Here is a 17639-nt window from a genome sequence, read left to right on the forward strand (position 1 = left end):
ACAGCTGAGTTATACCTATTATGAGAGCTAAGTTTGCTTAACTTTGCTTACTTGTAAACATTTTTAAAAAAGGAAAAAAATTACAACCTAATTTTTCATATTTAAAAATTTGGTCTGGAAAAAATATCATATTCGGTAAGAAATATTTGAAGAGCGTATCCTAATCCTTGAGTTCAAAAGTTTAGGTTGCAGGTGCACAAAGAATACCCATTACAGCTTCATTACAAGCCAAACACAACCTGTCTTTTACAAAACTGATATTCTAGATAGTTTTGAAGACATAGCATAGGAATCTTGGAAATACAGATAGAAAACTGTCTTTTCAAATGAATTTCTCTTTTCAGTGCAGTCCTTCAATGTCACAAGATAATTGACTGGACATTGTTAGCAATATGAAAGATGGTTTTGAGGTAGAAGGAACCCTGTTCAGTCAAAGATCTTAAAAAAAATAATCCCATCATTACATTGAAGAAAGAGATTTATTTTTTGCAGGTTCATAGCTGAAAAAACACTAGGAGTGTTGTTTCTCAAGAAACTTGGAATCTTAGAAGATGCTTATGGGTCTATAGTCACAGAGCTGTTGAGGAAGCTGGATGTATATGATACATTTGTTTATTATATACTGTTGCCTTCTGTCATGTGAACACGAGAAATATGAAGAAAGAATACTTGGTTTCTCATCTTATATTACTTAAAAATAATATGATTAACCTGGGGAATGAACATAAAAAGAGCATCTTAATTATCTCTTTCCCATTTTTCATCCCATAAAGCTGCTTCCAACAACCTTTCTTTACAGGTTTAAGTTTCTTTTACAGAAGCTAATTTGAGAATCATTGGACAGCTCCCAAGTCCACGTTTTTTTTCCCCCAGTTCCTTTGTGGAAACAGTTTAGCTGCATAATTTGACATAGTCTGAACGTCAGTGCAAACATCCCACAAATACTGAGCGACTATTTAACCTGAAAAACATAGAGTGTACTTTGAAAACTTTATTAGCAATCTTTCACTCTCAAGTATTTTTATAAACTGTTTCCTAGTGAAAACGAGATGGTCCCTTGAATTGAAAAATGATAAATTATACAAACTATGTGACAGAAATGTTTATCATTATAAAACAAAAACATTTACAGAGGGATTTCAGTCGTTTACAGTAAGGAAAGATAATTAATAGTTTGTTGCTATTCTATGATTTTTCAGTGAGATAATGCTGGTGGTGTGGGGAATAGCTTCTATTTCTCAGTTCACCAAACACAAGAAACCTCCACCAAGTGGTTTCCCTTAATAGCAGACATCTGTCTGTTTTTCATTATTCACATGGTAAAGAGGAAATATCTTTGTGATGCTTAGGAGAGTCTTAATATATAGTCTTACAGTAACAGCAGATACAGCAGGGAGCTTTTTCACCACTCATATCTTGCAGTTAATGCACACAGAGTTAGCGGAAAATCCTTCAGAATCATAAGTGTTGTTGTGAAGAAGCTTTTTGTAGAAAACAGCACTGTGCTCTGAAATCCTCAGAGGGCAGGACTGCCTTGGGAAGGGAGGGATCCCAGCAAGTACTGTGTCCTGTGGTCCTAATACCTGTGCTGACAGTGTCTTCCAGGCAGCCGTGGGTGAGAAGCCAGATGTCCATGTCCCTGTGCTGAGGAGCAAATGCCTGAACATGCTCTGGTACTGCTGGTCAAGGTAACAGTAAAATTCAAGTCCATGGCCCTTGCACTCCAGTTATGACAGCCTCTGGTTTGAATGCCTTTTCAGAAGGGGTCTCCATGAGGACTCTTTCCTCACCAAAGCAGGAAGGGGAATATAGCTTTTAGTGAAAAATAATAATGATTTTGTCAATATGTGTTTCAGCACTTATACTTGCTGGTCACCATAAGCAGGGCAGTAGTTACAGGTTGCCTCCCCTCTTCCTTTTTCCTCTTCTCCCAGTGTCATTGTGCAGTGTGATGTGATGACGTGACTCTTGATGTCCTGAGAGAAGAATCATATTGCTGCCTCATCTACTATCTTCACCATCCCTTGTCCTGATTGTTGCTGCATGTAGCCCTACTATGATTTCAGGTTAAACAAGTGGAATTGGCTAAAACCCCTCTGAAGACTGGCTTACCTATTCTAATAGAGAACATAATGAAAGCATCTGCCTACAGGTCCAAGTGCACAACAAAACCAGGAGGGTATGTCTGTTAGTTTAAAGCAATGAACAAAAATACTTGGATGTTGAGAGAGAGCACGCAGAACAATACTAAAATTATCAGTGATCTGCTTTCAACTAGATGACTGTCTGCAGTGCTGGTAACATTTTACATGCAGAAATGGACAGCAAAATAGAGTTCAGAAATGAACATCAAAAACAATTAGAGGTTCAAAAGCTTTCTGTATGAGGAAGTATTTAAAACATTGGAACTTATTAAAAAAGGTGACAAATCAAAGGAGACCAGATAAAGGTGACTAATGTAATGAATGATATCGAGAAAATAAATCAGGAGCTCTCATTCAGTCTTTACAATAAAGTCATTTACAATAAAAGAACAAGGGGCATTCAATGAAAGACACCAGATCTAACACTTATTTAAGAAAATACCTTTTCTTTATTAGCCTGTGAAAACCATTGTAACAAAATCTTCCTGAGGCCAAGGGCTTAGCAGGATTCCAAGAAGAGGTAGCTGTCATATGGGAACATCTGCAGTAATGCTAGCTAGGAAGGCTCATTTTTGAAGGAAGGTAAGCCTTTTGCTCTTCATGACTTAAAGCCACGGGAAGAAACTTTTCACTTTGTGATAGCAATTATTTAATTGAAAGATCTCCTACAATTTCTCCCAAAGGACTCTGTGTTGCTCATTATGGCCTGACATGGGGTGGTACTCTCATGCTTCTATGCAACAAATTTGCCATGGAGTTAGCTGTTCACTGAGTGATCAGGCCAATGTGTCTTAAGTTACCACCTCTCAGATGGGAGTTACTGACCTTCAGGTTACATTCTGTAACTAAACTTTGTGTGCTCCTAGTCCAGCACAAAATGTGGTTTGAGAGAACCAATTTTCATGTTACAATTCAGCAAACCTAGGGACAGGGCTAGTCTTCCTTACAAGTTACTTCACTCAGATGAGTGTCAGCAACTTTCCCACACTGATCGAGAAGTGCAAAGCTATTTGACCCTCCTCCCCTCCTTTCAAAAGCACTTTTTCCCCCAGTGGTTTATCAGTTTAAGAGTACTGAATCCTAACTCTGAATAATTCTGAGTTAAAAAATCAAATGCAGACTTTTTAATAATGTATATATGCTCACAGATATGTAGGTAGCTATGTATATACAACTGTGTATTCAAACATATATATGTATACATATGTGTGCATGTGCATATATATATACACTCACATATTTACAAACAGAAGATATATCTTCATAAATTTATCTTCTCTCTAATTTCTTGTGGGCCATTAATAAATACCGTGAACTTATATTTCAACATCATCAGTATGAAAAGTCACCTTATGATCCATTGACTTTATTAAGCATCTCCTCTGAACACTGGACTGCTGATGTCAAGTGTGGTTTTACAGATATAGGGTGTGCAACCTGAATTCAGTAATCTTTTTAAAATATAAGTCTGTCCCAGAGGAAGCAATTCTTTCTCTTGCAAAAATCAGCAGTGTCAAGAAACAAATGTTGTCAGGTGACAGTTATATAACTTATTTGTTATGTGGTTTATTTTGAATGCCTGTCTTTTCATTTTTTTATTTCTCTAAGGTAACTCACTGCATGCTGGCTGAGATGGGAAAACTGGGCTTTTTGGAGTAACAGTATAGTAATAAACCTCCTTTTTTCCATTTTTTTTAATCTACACACAATTACTTACAGAATTTGTACAACCAATAATACTCAGAAAAAATGCCACACTTATCAAGTCATAAATACATGGAAGGAGACTCCTTGTTTTGAGTTCATTTTGGGTTCAAGCGCTTATTTCCTAGGTGGATGAAATTCAATGAAACCTAAAAAAAAAAAAAAGAAGTTGCTCTTAAAACAAACAAGCCTTAAGAAACAAAACAGTTTAACATTTAATCTCTCTTACCATAGCAAAAACACATGCACAGAGTGCCTATGTCTCCCTTCTAACAATGCAAGGAGGTCTTGAAGGATGTTTACCATTCCCAGGAATGCAGAGCAAGAAAAGATGTCAGTTTTTTCTCTCTGCTCAGAAAGACTATGACCTGAGACTACGGTAATGACAATCTGGTTAGCTGGGAAGGAAAATGCGAGCAGGAAAGTCTACAGGTTTAGGCAAGTACGACACTAAACTTTTTCTGGAACCCAGACAGAGGACACTGGATAGGGCAAGTAGCTGCGGAAGAGGGCAGTCTCAAGAGGCTGTTTGTGGAGAAGGAGCTGTGACCCCTGGCAGGGCTGTATGACCTGTGGGCACTCCTGGCAGGGAATCTGAGCACAGGGAGGCCGAGGAGCAGGGCTGCTGAGGAGCAGGGAGGCCAAGGAGCAGGGGTGCCAAGGAGCAGGGAGGCCAAGGAGCAGGGGTGCTGAGGAGCAGGGGTGCCTGAGGAGCAGGGGTGCCAAGGAGCAGGGAGGCCAAGGAGCAGGGAGGCCAAGGGGCCGGAGGGCCTGAGGAGCTGCAGGCCCTGGGCTGGAGGGGTGACTGCACAGCAGGAGGCTGGTGCCCCCCTGTCCCCCGCCCTCCCTGCAAACAACAGGCCCAGCGCGTTGCCTTTCAACGCCACATAATGAAACACGGTGTGGTTTGTTGGTGCCCGGGTGATGCCCGGCGCAGGCTGTGAGGGGCCGCCAGCTCTGTACGGCTGCTCCCCCCGCCTCCTGCCCAGGCGCTGAGGGTGTCCCCGCAGGGGCTGGGCTGGGCGGCCTTGCTGCCTGCCCTGTGTCCTCCCCAGGGGACAGGTACTGCTGCGGCTGTGGAAGAGCTTGAGTCCTCTCGGGCCGGGAGGCAGGCAGCCGTCGGGGTGGCTGCCCCCATGCCCTGCTCCAGCCAGCTCCCTGCGGTGCTGCTCACCCGCCCTCCAAGAGATGCGGCTTCTGCTTGTCACCTCACAGCTGCTCTCCCCTGCTCAGGCAGAGCCTGATACATCAGATGTGGTCTGGGCTGTTGTTTTTTGAGTTTTAGCTTTTCTATTTTTTAAAGAAATTGTTCAATGCATTCTGTTCCCTCTTTCTGTTTCCTCTTATAAAATATGACTTTGTGAATCAGTATGTGCTATTTTTTTTAAAATACCATTCTCTATTTTCTCTGCACCCACACCCTTCCTTTCCTCTCAAAGTGAAAAAAAAAACCAGTTGGGCCAAGTTCTCTTCTCACCTCTCATTTGTATTTTTAATCGATTTCAAGTGTGCAGCATAGAGAATAACAGAGTGGCCATGCAGTTTGCTAGCTTGAATTTACATGTGTGCAGGCAGTGCACCATACCAGATACCTGACAGCGGGGTGTCGTGCATTACCTTCTGCACGAGCACCCTAAAGCCTGATTGTTAATGGCCAGGGGCTACTTCAAAAGCTTTCCAAAAGCCAAAAGTATCTCTGAGCATGACAGTCCAGCTAAAAGGGTGGATTTTCATAAGGCTCTGAACACCAACTCACTGCTGAATTTAATAATTTGTACATATAGAATGACTGTGTGTTGGGGATGTTGGTAGACCAAAAGCAAAGCAAACTGTGATCATTACCCTCAGCCCCAGTAGGTCAGGTCATTGTGAAGTCATGCTGGATGCTTCTGAAGTGAAACAAAAGATGAACAGCACAACAGATTTGAACTATTGAAGTTCCTGATCTTGCTTCCCATGAAATTCATGAGATAATAGCTAGAGAATGCAGGAGAAACAAGATTAGGACCTAGGAAAAGGAAAGAAAATAACAAAAAAATAAGCATTGGCACAATCCTGGGTGCTTTATCAGAACATGGGTCAATGAGGACTGAGGGCGTTCTCAGGTGATTTATTTTCTGGAGAGGTTCAGGGGTTCTCAGGTGTAGGAATGTGAAGATTACCATGTTAGAGCTGACTTTGGACTCATCTGGTGGCTAGTGCTAAACTCTGGTGATGAAAAATGATGCATACGAATCTACAAGTGTTCAGACTCTTTGATACATGGGAAAATATTTTTTTTACTGTATTTTTATATTTCTTCTTTTTTACTACCAGTACCAGTATTATTTACTGGTTTGTGACCCAGAACATAAAGGTTTACAGCCTTTTCCCTTTGCATACTTCTTTTAATAATTCTCCATATTTTTTTCAGACAAAGGCCACATCAGTGGAATGCATGACCATACAGTGTGAGCTAAGTTTATCATGACAAAAGATGCATCAGTTTGAAATATTAACCCAGCACTGCCTTGGAGGTAGTGAATAATTAGTTTAACCTGGCAGTGAACAATATAAACTTAACCACAGAGAAGGTTGGTGTTATCATCTTATGTTTTTGTAATGCAGTAAGGACACCAGGTTATCATGATTATAGCAGCAGGAGAGTTTGTAGAATGAGCTCATGTATAAATAGTTGCTCAAAAACACTGTGAACATTTATGAGGCTCATTATTTATCATTAATTATTTAACTGCAGGTCCCCATGTGGGCAGTGAAATCCTGCTGATTTACTACTTATCAGGAATAAATTATCACTTACAACTTGGGGTTTTCATGATTTTCCTTTTGTCATCATAAATAAACTTTAATAAGACTGTTTCCTTCTCCCTGTTAAACTGACTGCTGGCAAGAGGCTTTTTGGCTAGTGACCTATTGTGAGACAAAATATAGGATAAGTGAAAAGCTGTGTATTTTTATGAAGGCTCGAATTGTTTGCAATAGATCTGAGAACTCAGCAAGGGATCAGTATTTGCTTACATTTACAGCATATTTGTACAGGACCAGATTTCTGAAACTGCTCAGCAGCCACAATTAAAGCCAGATTTTTTTCTGAGGAGCAGTTTCAAATTTGCCAGCTAACTGAAGTTATTTTAGTACCTAAATGAGGACCAATAGCTAAATCCCCATTTCGGCACCACTCTGATCATCAAAATCCCAGCTCAGCTGCTGTCTAACCCTTTAGGTGCCTCTGTTGCTGCCAGCAAGTCACTACAGATGCCTGTATTTCTACTAGGGACCACATACAGAAGTAAATCCTAATATTCTGAGACAGCTTTCAGCCCTTCTTCATGCTTCAGCCTCAGTAGGATTCAAAACCCACGTAGTCTTCAGTGCATCTTTTGGCAGGTTTCCTGACAAGGAGGGCATAACCTGATGGATGACAGTACTCTACAGTCCTATGCCTCAGACAACTGGCACCCAGGGACACGCAGATGATTTGCCCATTTGCACGTGTGCCTGTATGTGTGTGCATAGAAACTTGTTTTATCACAAAGCCCAGAAGTTGATACACTCTGCAGCCAAGAAGGAAGGTCTGCTTTGCTTAATTTGGCCTGGATGCTTCAGTATTCAGCTCAGGGCTGAACCCCTTCAGGACTTGCATCCTACCCTGTAAGCACACCTGTGTTGCAGTAGAAGTGCCACTATGGCTGTTAACATATCTATACCGCTGGCTGCAAACCTCTGCTAATCCAGGATGGTGTTTGAACAAGCAAAACCCACTTAAATGTCTGACCCTTTTCAGACAGGCTCCTCTAATATGGGTAAGACCACCTGTGATGGGGTCTTTGATATATGAAGTAGGCAGGTTTTATAAAAAAGGCTCAATTTTGTTTCTGGAGAACACAAGGGCATGTTTTATCTGATCCAAACATTGTGTTTAAAATGTGGTATCATCTACATTTATATCCTTTTATATATATATATAAAAGTGTGTATACACACCATATACACCGTATACATATATTTTCACATGTACACACATTATATATTTTTAACTTATTTATACATACACAGACACACACCTATATATAGTAGTGATTAAAATGAGGTGGCATATGATTCTATACCATTCTGGTCCCTCAGATGTCAACCTTTTTCAGGCATGGGTGGAATACATTTTGTATTCTATTCCAGATTTTCATTTATGGCATCACAGTTCCTGTGTCAACTACTTCCTATCCTGATGTAATGTTCAAAAAACTTAGGTCACAAACTCAACTCAAGCAATTTCTCGTATCATCTAGAACTTAAGAAATCAAGGAGTAAAACAGATGTTGCATTTTAATAGTTATTCACATATAAATTTAAAAAGGTGCTTTTTTAGATTAATAGATGTTGTTAGTAATAAATGAAATATTCTCCAGCTGACTCAGTGGCATGTTACAACACTAAGGAATGAAATACCAACTCTGCAAAAATTAGTGCCTACTTATTTAGGATAATTTACAGGATACTTGGAAGCTATGTTGTTCAGAACATTTTTTTTTTTTTTCATTTGTGGATGGTGTTTTTAAATCTAATTTAATTATATACCTGTTGGAGGAAGTGGCAAGATTTAGGTAATTGCCCTAAAAATGTCGTGCTTGAGACTAATTATGTATATAAAACTGTATGCTGGTTTGGGGCTCCATCAAAAATGCGTCCATAATGTGTTACTAGGCTCATCTCTAAAAATATAGTGAACATTGGCAGTATTATCTCAAAGGAAAAATATGTCACCTCATTATACTGGAAGACAAGATTTTTACAAGCAGCCTTTAATATAGCATTTGTGATAATTCTATTGCTGAATTGAATCTATTTTCTTGCTGTTGATCAGAAAGTTTTGGGCCCTCCCTTTCTTCTGCTAGATTCAAAATGCATACACAGCTAAGGGGAAGTGTAACCCGATATATGTGACTTCAGCCACTTGTAAATGCAGGGGTTTTAGCCCTTTCTGTACTCGCATGCATGCTGATGTGGGTACCTCTTTCTTATTACCTGTGAAGACACACACAGGCCATCCCTGTAGAGTTTCTCCTCCCACCACAGTCAAATTGATGTGAAAGGTCTTGCCAGTGGGTTATTTAAATCCTGATATTCTGTTCTTGCTTGTCAAGAATGCTGGGTATAAATCTCTTGGCACTTATCTTTCTACACTGCCCACTAACATTTTCTACTACTTCTGTCTGTCCTTGTGACATTTCCTGGAGAGCTTAAACTGAAAGTGCTAATTATTAATTTAGGGCTAGATTCTGGCTCCTACAGCCAGAGGCATGCTGGAGGGAATGCAAAGGGACTCCAATTTGTTGTATGCATGTTTCTTACCACTGAGATCCTTGCACATCCACTCCTTGGCTCATATTAGGAAACACTCATGATTCTTTTTAATCAAACCTGTCCACATCAGTTATGAGTTCAGATTACAAATGAAGAAAACAGACCGTTAAAGTTTGAAATTATTTTTTTCAAACACGTAAGTACATTTGCTCAGTTTGAACAATGGATTGCATTAATCACTGGTGCGTTTTTTTTCACATCACAGAGGGGATTTAGCTCTAGGAAAGAAATGTTTCATCATCTTGAAGCCCAGTAAAGCTCAGTGTTATTATGTCAGTATAACAGGTTAACCAAGGCATAAAGGTGAAGTGACTTGCCTAAGGTCATGCAATAGATCAGTGGCAGAGCTGTAAATCACGTACAGGGTCATTTAAATCCCTGCAAAATGCCTTGCTCCATAAGATTTTCTTCCTCCCTTTTGTCAAGTATAAATAGTTTAGGCTTTCTTTGGCAGGCAGAAAGCCCTCTACTCTTTCTCTTACTGTATTCCCATGGTAAAATATATTCACTGACCTGACTCTAACAGGAAAACTTTAAGGTCAAACAGAAAGACTGTTTTGTTCAAAGCACTCCTTGAATTTGCTGCAACTTCACCATGGATTGACTTACACATTTTTCCAAACCTTCCTATTTAGGCAGCCAGTTCTTCTTATTTCCCTTGTCTTCAAGACTTTTCCTCCAGCAGTGTCCCTTCCTACTTTTCTGCTGTATCAATTACTCCTTCCACTGGCAACTTTTCCTATAATTGTCTCTTCCAGCCACACCCTTTATGCATGTTATGGCAAATCAGAGGTTCTAGTTATGCACAGCTTATGAATTGTGAGAAAATAATCCCCCAAAACATATAAAGAAGGCCTCTGGCTTTTACCATCTCTCCCTTTATAATTTTCTCAAGAGCATCCTCTAAAAAGGTGCCTGCTCAAGAGTTGTTTGAGAAAGTGAAGATGAAGAGAGAGTGAAGAATTTACAGCTCAATGCTGTAGATTTTATAATAGCTAAAATGTCAAATGTTTATACAGTTGTATATATTTCACTGTATTCTTTTTTCTCCCTGCCATATGAACAAGCCAGATACCTGATGTCTGCATAGCACTCACCGATTTTTTTTAAAATTTAAGATAAATATTAAAAAAAAAAGTTATAGTTTAGTGACACATGAAGGGAAAGTGGTTTTGCTCAAAAGTTGATGCCATGAAGTGGAACAGTATGTGAATGTGTCAGCTTTTAACAGAAAATGGTTCCTTACATGGCAGAGAGAATAAATACCCAGGAGTCTAATCTAATGTATAGTCATTGCTATGAATTAAGGGCATCGTGATGGTGTGGAGGGGTTTTTTTCTAACTAGGAAAGAAAGGTGTATAAACAAAGCCTCAGGGAAGTCAGCTAAATATAAAGTGGGTACCAGAGATGCCCACTTTTCTCTCAGTGCCCCTGTCCCCGTGTGAGGCCAGGCTAGTGGGTTAGGGGCACCTGAGAATGCCCGGCTTCACTGGAGCAGTTTTGAGGAATAGGTCCAAGTTACTTGAACGGTGAGTGTGTGTCTGGGTCGGAGTGATTAGTAGATAGAAGGAAGGAGCTAGAAGAAAGGTCTGATTATCTCTTCTCTTTGAGTAAGCACAGCCAAATTTAAATTTGGGGTTGGAAATTGGGGGTTATTTTATTTGTTTTGCAATTTCTGACTGCTCTGGCAGAAACTTTGAGTGAAATACTTTGGTTTTGTTTTATTTTTGTCAGCACATTCTGACATTTTATTTTCACCCCTGCTGTATTATCAGGCATGTATTTATCTCTCCAGGACTAGTCTATTGTAATGATTGTATCTTAGACCACTTGGAAAATGAAAACACTGCAGAATGTTTCTACCTAGAACTTACACTGATAGCAACAAAACAAACGGTTTGTATTTAGTGGTGTTGACTTGAAGCTGTAAAGTTCTTAGTATTTTGAAGCCTACTTCAGAGACTACATCTCTCTTACTGAGATAAAGCCACAGTTATGAACAGCAGAACTGCTTAAACTATCATTTCTCTGGTATTAATATAACTGGACATTTTCACAGACATTTTTTATGGGGAATTATTGACTATGGAAATTAGTCAAAACAGGTGAATCACAGCATGCATTTCTTCATGCACTGGTGAAAAAAAAGGACACCTATGGTAAAAAGCTGATTATTCTGTTTCTTCATGTGTGATTTGTGTATATATAGAGAGAGAATGCTGGCAAAGAACAGGAAGTATTTTTTTCAGGTGCTTAAAACATCACAGAAATAGCAAATTGAGGAAATTACTCACGTTAGTAAGCTCTTGCATGCTTGGTGCCACATGCTTAATTATGCTTGAAGTTTTTTATACCCAAGCAACCAAAGAATGAAGTTTATGTTGCTCCTCTTGATAACATTACAAAGTTGGCCTTCGTTCTCCTCCTTGCAGCCTGAGCCTTACACAATTATTGTCAATGAAGCACTAACGAAACTGTAATCTTTTATTCTGTGTGTTTAGTTTGTATCAAATGCTGCTAGTAATGGAAGGTGTTTAGAAATGTCTATGCCCGCTGAATAGGGTTGCATGAAAATGCCCCTTTCAGTGGACAAAGGGAAAGCAATTGGACCCCTCTGCAGGTACTCAAAGAGCCTCAGCCTTGGCTGAAACACAAATTAGATGCCATCATTGGGAAGGTGATCTAGGTATGGATACAGTCAACAACAACCTTTACAAGACCCATATAAAAAACTGTGCTCTTGTCCAAAATGTGCCCCCATTATTTGGCATTTTGAAAGAAGCTTTGTTTTTCCTAAGCTCTATCAACAGAGCCAGTGATTCAGAGCTCAACTAATCCTTATTTTAATGTTTATGGGGCTCCTGAGTGCCAACATTTTTTAGTTCTAATGTTTAATATTTATTCATGTTGCTTAATCACTGAGGAAATTCCCATTAGAGGCAAAAAACCTGTTAGATCATTTCTGTCTAAACTTTAGCACTCTGAGAATCATTTCTAAAACTAGTAGTCTACGGAGAGGGGCTCTCTGATATGATATGTTCAGTTCCACCTGCATTTTAAGAAATACTTAATCGTTGGCCAGATTATCATTAAATTTTGTATAGGTTGTACAGGGTAAAACTACCTGAGTTTTCAGGGGCCATAATGAGTCAAAACATATATTTTGAGGAAACTAGTTTTTTGAAAATTCAGGCTGAATTAGAAAAACATAACGTCCACCAAAAGCTATGAAAAAAGTTCAGAATATCGACTACTTCATAGATTCTCACAAAATCACTGGAAATTTTAAGCCAATTAGATCCCCCCAAATGAAGTGAAATATCTTTTTTTTTTTTTTACAAGAAAACTTAGTAAGATTAAAATTTGGGTTGACCTAAGACAGGTGTTCTGTTTTGATTTAGCAATTTAACCACCGAAGTAAAAATAATAACTTATTCTCATGCCTTTAAATCCTCTCATTTTTGCACTGCTCTCCAACGTTCTGTAGAATAGCCCTTTGCCTCATGTGAGATACCTTGTATCATAACAAACAAATAAAAAATTAATGCTCAGAATTCATGCTTTAGTTCCATTCCTAATGATAAAGTTCTCCAGATGTGAAATGGAGACAAGCCACTATTTGTACCAAAACTTCAGTTTCTCATGCAGAGGGACTGACAAGTCTCTATGTCTGAAATCCCAGATGGTTTCTCTGGAGCTATGACTTGCACTAAGCTTAAACAGGAGGAAAGCAGAAAAAAAGTTTAAATTGCAGGGGTTTTTATTCCCAGTGGAATAACTGTAATAGAAATAGCAACAATGATAAATTAGGTTCTCTTAGTGCCATGTTCAGCATTGGCTGAACATATCCTCTAGAGATGCCAGTTACAGTATGGTATTTACATCATGTTATAGTGCAGAAAGAAGTTGATACATTTTCTTTAAAAACTAAGTTCTTTTCTACATAACCTATATACGTAATTGATACCTTTTCCTCAGACATCTTTCCAGGTTAGTCCACGGTGGGGCCTAACTTGCAAAGGTCTCATTATTAAAGACTCATTACTGCTATGCCTGGAACCCTCTTCCCAATCTCTTCTTACTGTGATGTTTCTATTCACTACTTGAGAATTCAGGCTTACTTCCAAGCCAGAGCTTTACACCTGTCAGCTAGATCCACTTGAGGCGAGACCTCACTCTCTACCAGTCTTCCTCGCTCAGTCCCAGCTTTGCTTTTTCTTCATTCCTGATGTGATATTACTGATGACTCTCTTTGTAACTAGCTCTTCTAAATGGTATACAAGGTAAATTGTGAAGTATCCCCCATTGTACTGCTTTAAAGAGAGGTAGATGGTGTTGCTGCATGTATGATGGTTTAGTAGGTTTTCTTTTACTTTCAGTCCCCTGTACTTTCCTAGGAGTGGAGCAGGAAGAAGAGCTGTGTCCTTCATATGTCCCTAGGTTGGGTGGCAACTGCTCCTTACAGGTCCCCATATTCTTTGGCTGCCATTTTAGAAATTTCACATTGTGGTTTCTATCATGGTTTCTATCGTAGGGGAAAACTGTTGTAAAGGGATTAGTGAAGGATTTGTGTGGGATAGGAAGAGAGGGAGAATAAACTGGTTTCCTTATCTTACAAAGAGCAGGTCAGCTGCAGTGAAGAAATAGTCTGGAATTTCCAAAAGGAAGGTAGAGTAGGGTGTAGTCCTTTTCTGTGCCTTGAAGCTCCAGAGCAATTTTATCTTGCCAAAGCATGATACACTCAGTTGTGCCTACACAGCATGACTGAGCCCTGACATTCAAAGTTGCTCTAAGCAGGGAATCTGTCCTTGTTTGATATGTTAAATGTTGTGCCTTCTGTATTCTTCTATAAATAATTGACCAAGTTTTAAAAGGGAAATACTTTGTGAACCAGCAAAAAAAAAAGATATGAAAATACTGGCAAGAAACAAGGAGGAGTTTAGACTGGAAGTCTGCGCAGCTAGGATTTATGAAATGCAGTTAATAATACTACGTCATGTATGAACATGTTGTTGACTGACTGGCCTCCCTGGATCTGAGTAATATTCTGTTTATACCAGACACTACTGTTCTTGGGGGCCGGGGAGAGTGCCTTTCTGCAGTCAGTGTAAAAAATAAAACATTCCAAATAATTACAGTAATGATGCAAAGAGCTGGGGATGCAATGTAAAATTTCATATTAAATCAAATTCAAAAGTGCCTCTTGGCTTGGCCCGCTAATGCTTTCTGCAACCGTAAAATTTGGCTGCAATTGTGCAATACAATACTGGTGAGAAAACACAAAGATTATTACCATACTCTCTTAAAAGACAAATCCTAAAGCTGGACAGCTAAGGTATGTAAAGCAATGGCAATTTATTTTCCTAACCAGCAGAGAAACACAAAAGTATAGAAAAAAACCCTCCCAGACCCCTATGATTATGAAAAGGAGAGAGACATGTTTATGTAAACGGTGGAGAAATCCTAAAATGTTTCACCTGGCAAATGTCCCAAAAGAGGAGGGCCCAGAAACCATTTTTCCTTGTCTGCCTCTTGGCAGGAGGTTTGCTGGCTTTCATTTTGCACCATGGAGATTATACTTCGTTTTAGTGGAGGCCACAAGGCAACCCTGCTGATAAAAACAAACAAATGCCAACCTCATCCTCTTGATGTACCCCACAAGGCGCACACAAATTAGAAATCAGAGTAATGAGTTTAAGGTCCCCAAGGTCCCTCTGACCTTTCTATCCCCCTTCTCTGGCCTCTCCTATGTTCGGACAGCTAGAGTCCAAGTTTTGTTCGCTCCCTCATCCACTGACTTCGTAACACACAAAAAAATTGCCCCCAAAAGTACTGTTATGTTTCTTCCCAAAGCCAATGGCCTTATAAAATGGACCTAAAAATATAGAAAGCTTGCCAGCTGCTGATCTTTTTTGCCTTTTCTGAGCCTATGCATGTGCACATAAAGGCATACATGGTGCTTTCAGGATGACAGACCGATTGTGAAGGATACACAGGTTTTCAGGAAGAAGTTGGTAGCTTCAGGCAGAAATGATCTACAGCTGTACTCCCTCCATCACCTCTTTTCTGCTTTGTCTGCAATGTTTGTGTTACTGTCTCAGTAAATCTAGACAGTTGGTGTAAGTAACCAAAAAAAAATGTTTTTTTTCCTGGTAAAGTTGAGCAAATAAAAGTTTGTGCTTTACTGAACCATTTAAAGTTACAGAAGTCTTAGAGATCTTGTGCGGGTGTGATTGCTATCTAAAGACTGTCCCTCTAAACAGTCTGGTTTTTGCCTTAAACATGCTATCACTTTGAAGGAAAATACTTGCCTATTATCTTGAAGATACATCCTCTTGAGTCCAGAACTGCTTGTCAACCTCGCAGTAATACACTATGATACACCTTTTTATCCATACTTGCTTCAACAGTATATGACATAATTGAAACATATGGAGTTGATATTTGATATTGGTTGTGGAGGGGCATGTGAACCTACTGTGAAATACTGTATCAGCTAAATACAGTGTGCCAAAATTATTGTCATTTTGAATAGCTAGGTATTGGTGGTATAAACACTGAAAGGTGCAACTGTTGAATCTCCTCCCGGGTTTACTCTGCAACTCTCACTTGCGAAAGTAATATTTGCTGATGTGAACTCTCCTTCCAGATCTACCAGGAATTTGACATGAAAGTTGCTGTAATGAGCTGGTAATGACAGGCTTAGCAGACCAGTATAAACTGAAGTAATTGGATCATCAGCATTTTGTTTTTGTATTATTATTTATAAAGACTGATTAGAAGAGGAATGCGCTTTGATTTATTCACATACCCTATGTGCAGAGACCAATATTTATTCTTTTTAGTGTGTATACTGGGTCGCCTAATTGTCTACAGACACAATCAACCACACTTTAGTTTTTCTTATAATAGAAAAGGCCTTTGAGGAAAAAAATTTGAGAGGCCAAAAATGTTGTAGTTGGTTACATCCAGAGAGTAGTGGTCAACGGCTCAATGTCCAGATGGACACAAGTGACTAGTGGTGTCCCACAGGGTCCGTATTGGGACCAGAACTGTTTACTGTCTTCATCAATGACATAGACAGTGTGATCGAGTGCACCCTCAGCAAATTTGCAGATGACACCAAGCTGAGTGGTGCAGTTGACATTCCTGAGGGACAGGATGCCATTCAGAGGGACCTGGACAAGCTTGAGAAGTGGGCCCACGTGTACCTGAGGTTCAACAAGGCCAAGTGCAAGGTCCTGCACATGGGTCAGGACAACGCCTGGTATCAATACAGGCTGAGGGATGAAGGGATTGACAGCAACCCTGTGGAGAAGGACTTAAGGGTACTGGTGGATGAAAAACTGGACATGAGCTGGCAATGCGCGCTTGCAGCCCAGAAAGCCAACCGTATCCTGGGCTGCATCAAAAGAAGCGTGGTGAGCAGGTCGAGGGAAGTGATTCTACCCCTCTACTCTGCTCTGGTGAGACACCACCTGGAGTACTGCATTCAGCTCTGGAGTCCTGTGTCCAGCTCTGGAGTCCTGTATCCAGCTCTGGAGTCCTCAGTACAAGAAAGACATGGACCTGTTGGAGCGGGTCCCAAGGAGGGCCACAGAAATGATCAGAGGGATGGAACACCTCTCCTATGAGGAAAGGCTGAGAGAGTTGGGGTTGTTCAGCCTGGGGAAGAGAAGGCTCTGGGGAGACCTTATTGCAGCCTTTCAATACTTAAAGGGGGCTTTTAAGAAAGACAGGGACAGACTTTTAGTAGGCCCTGTAGTAATAGGGCAAGGGGTAATGGTTTTAAACTAAAAGAAGATAGATTTAGACCAGATATAAGGAAGAAATTTTTTTATTATGAGTGTAGTGAAACACTGGAACAGGTTGCCCAGAGAGGCTGTAGATGCCCCATCCCTGGAAATATTCCAGGTCATGTTGGACAGGGCTCTGAGCAACCTGATCTAGTTGAAGATGTCCCTGCTCATAGCAGGAGGGTTGGACTAGATGACCTTTAAAGGTCCCTTCCAACCCAAACCATTCTATGATTCTAGTTAAAAAAGACATTTCTGACCGAGTCATTGATTGTCTACAGTTGCCTGTAACGTGGCCTTATATGAACAGATCTGTAAAGTGAAATAGAGGGTGCAAAGGATTCATGTCCACACCATGCATTTCATGGGGATTTATTTCAAGACAGTTTTAATCTGAACTGGTGGACTGAATGCCCTTCAGGTATGATTAGGTGTGATTCTGGAGCATACCTTCACATTTAGTTTTATCCCCAAAGAATCCAGATTGCTATCGTTAATGGGGTCACTCACTGATATGAACCAGTTTCAATGATTTTCAAACATTTACTTCAAAACCACACTATTCATCTGAACTAAAACAATAATTGGACATGCCCAAGAAGAGGTGTATAATATAACAACATTATTGTGGTT

This window comes from Harpia harpyja, chromosome 1, assembly GCF_026419915.1.
Source record: "Harpia harpyja isolate bHarHar1 chromosome 1, bHarHar1 primary haplotype, whole genome shotgun sequence".
NCBI classification, from domain to species: Eukaryota; Metazoa; Chordata; class Aves; order Accipitriformes; family Accipitridae; genus Harpia; species Harpia harpyja.